The sequence below is a fragment of the Gavialis gangeticus genome, unplaced genomic scaffold (genome assembly GCF_001723915.1).
Source record: "Gavialis gangeticus isolate Ggan-Ray unplaced genomic scaffold, GavGan_comp1, whole genome shotgun sequence".
In the NCBI taxonomy this organism is placed as follows: Eukaryota; Metazoa; Chordata; order Crocodylia; family Gavialidae; genus Gavialis; species Gavialis gangeticus.
The window spans coordinates 181,413,204-181,416,377 of record NW_017728992.1 but is presented as its reverse complement, the minus strand read 5'-3'; the positions used below and the strand labels follow the sequence as shown (position 1 = coordinate 181,416,377).

The window sequence follows — 3,174 nt, the reverse complement described above, 5'->3', positions numbered from 1 at the left end:
CCTGCGCCCCCGTCTCCTTCAGCCTGCCCCCCAGTGTCTCAAAGTCCCTCATAATGCGGTCAGGGTTGCCTCTATCTGAAAGTGTCGCGAGCGAGTCCCCAGAAAAACTTGTGAAAGCATGGGTTTCCCCTTGCAGGCTGGCAGAGTTTCAGCGTGCAAGCAGCTGCTTGGGGTAGCTGGAAGCAGTGGGTGCACATGAGTGCGCACGCAGATGGACGTGGACAGCATAAAGCGAGGCTAGGTCATGGGAGAAGCCCCAGCCTCTGGGCGCAGGTAAGTATGGGGAGTGGGCAATGGAAGACCAGGGGGCTCTCTGGAGGGCTGTGGGCAGCAGGGTGTGTGTGCGCACATGCCTGCTGGCACTGGGCACAGTGACCTGGCATGAGGCTGTGCCAGAGTTGGGGAAGAAGGTGCCTGGCCCTGCAGTGGGGGAAGGAGGCAGTGGGGGTAGGGGGGTGGTTCTTCATAGCAGGGAGCTGCATTCTTGGGCTGGCAGCATGGGGCAGTGCCCATACACACAGGAGCCCACACTCGCTGTTCATGCTCTGGCCCAAGTGGGATGGGGGTGGCTAGGGGGTGCAGGGGACTGCATATTGCAAGTGAGGGGCACCAGCATGGCCCAGGGGGCAGGGGGCTGTTTGTTAGAGTGAGGGGCACCAGCAGGGCCAGGGGTCTGTTGCTTGCGGGTTGTGGGGGCAAGCAAGGCCAGGGGGCCTGTTTCTTGGGGTTGGGGGTGCTAGCAATGCCTGGGAGCTGTGGCTTGGGTGTGAGGGGCACCAGCAGGGCCCAGGGGAGCAGGGGACTGTGGGTCACGGGGTGTGAGTTGGGACAAGCCATCTATCTTGGCAAATGGGTCCCGGTATAAAATAGGTTGAGAGCCACTGCCTTAGAGCACCAGAGCCATCCTAATCCTGTGTGTACAGGAAGACAAAACTTCATCCAAAAAGATAAGTTGACTGATGTTTGCATGTTTCAACAGCAAGAGAAGCTTGTCTTTTTGGGGTGTATTATTTTTTGTACAGACTCTTGGGGCAGGGATACCAGCATATGGTTGCCTCGTTGCATCTTCAAAAGAGCACTCTTCTTAAAACTGATGAAACTTTCTTTGTTTAGTAATAATCGGAGGGAGCTGGGGTGGCATGGGCACTAAGGTGCACACTACAGCTAGCCCAGAGGTTGCAAGTTCTAAGCCATAGCAGAGAAGCGCTCATGGTGCGGCTTGTTAGAGTCCAGTGAATCTGTGGATCTTGGTAAATGTCTTGTCACAAAGCCATGAAAAAGGAAAAGTAATAATAGGGATATTTTGCGGTTATTATATCTTAAAAGGCAGTTTGTAAGTACTGGGACAGTTGAGCTAAATGTTTAAAAACGACCAGCACCGATTCATTTTTTTAGCTTGCTTTTGGTAGGTGTTTATATTTGACTGTTAGTATAGCTAGGCCTGTTGAGTACCCAGTTGTACAGTCACTTGCATATGCATAAGAAGAAACAAATTAAGCTGAACAAATAGTCTTAATTATTTATTAGGGGTGTAAGAGGTTAAATGTTTAAATGATCAGTATATTTATACCGGTAATGTATTACTGGTTAGTATGTAGCATGGGACACAGTCCTGCAGGAAAGGGAAACGGTGCTGTGCCTGAGGAACAGGAAGGCAGCTGGGCTGGCAGGCAGGAGGGAGGGAGGCAGGAGCAAGGAGGAGGGGAGGGGTGAGGGGGGACTAGTATCCATAGCTAGTCTACTCTCTCCCAGCAGCCCTGCAGCTGTAGCGAGCTGGAAAAGCCCCTCACCGGCTGCTGCTGCCCATGACTTCACATTGAATGCGTTGTCTGGTGGGACTTGCCATTGCTTCTCTCCCTCCTGCCCTGTCAAAGGCCCCAGGGAGCGGCTCTCAGCAGCAGCTGTGTCTATGGGTCTGTGCACAGCCTCCTGGCGGGCTGCTCTAAGCAGGCAGCTGCAGCCCCTCCTCCTGCAGTGGCTGGGGCAGGGTAGGCACTGGCCCCAGGGCTCCACACCCCACAGTGAGGACTAGGCACATGTTTTATAGGTTAACTGTTTAACCAATAAAATTAGAGGAGGTTAAATGGAAACATTTTAAATGATATTGAAAGTTGAGGAAAATTTAGGCCTTCGGTTTGTCAAACTGAGATAGACATACTACTAAACTTTTTTAAATTCTTGTAATTTTGAGACACCTACTTTGGAAAAACAATCTTATTAACTGTTACATTTGTCAGAGATTTGTAACATTGTATTCATGCTGCTTAGTTTTATTTTTTTCAAAGGAATGACTGAGACTTTCTTATAAATATTTTAAAGTTAAATAGCATTATTTCATCAATTTGCTTGTGTATTATTGTTTCATGGGAAGAAAGACAAAAAACAATACCTTTTCAATTAAGCATGATTTATTTATTTTTTTGGCCACAAAGCTGTTTCCATATGAAATGTTCCATTTATCCTCTATGCCAGTTTAGACGGTTTTTAAGTGGAGTGTTCAGGCTATGAGCAGAGAGCTAGTGAATGTTGAATCAAATGATATTATAATTCAAAATAATGGAGCAACTGTCTACCTAATGTACTAAGATGAAAGCAGATTTTCTAAGTATCCAAACATCTTAAAGGAACAACCTAAATAAAGAACTTCTGTGTGTAATTTGTATCATCTTAGTAAAGCTGTGCAAAAGTAGTTTCAAGAAAAATTAAGTTATAATTGAAAGCACATGAGTCATTTCAAAGAACAATAGGTAATATCTACATTTGATTGTTTAGGCTAGGAAAGTTAGAAAAACCTACATAATTTCTTAAATAAATTAAGAAATATTAAATTGATGCAATTAAGATGGACAAGGAGTAAGGGGAAAAAGACAGGAGAAGAATGTGTATGTAATGCAGAAAAGAGAACAGCAGACTTATACTGAGCCCAAGTGCACAGGCACCATTAATATATTAGCACTGTAACATGGAAGATAATCTTGAAGAGGTCTGAAGTGAAATCAGATCTAATCGAGTTCCTGTACTTGTTGGAGGAAATGTAGAAAGTAAGTAGTTGTAGCACCTGGTGATCACACTGGATTAAGATGCTTGTAAAACACTTGGATAGTATTAGTTTTTTTTTACTCGTCTATTTCTCTGTAAAAACCTTATCCTATACTATTGTTTTCTGTTTTGTTG

At 45.6% G+C, this 3,174-nt stretch overlaps 1 protein-coding gene across 2 annotated transcripts in view; it reads left to right on the top strand.

Annotated features, from left to right (window-relative positions):
• Nucleotides 1-3,174, top strand: part of TAF2 (TATA-box binding protein associated factor 2) — a 127,016-nt gene that overhangs the window by 88,818 nt on the left and 35,024 nt on the right. The window lies entirely within an intron of this gene.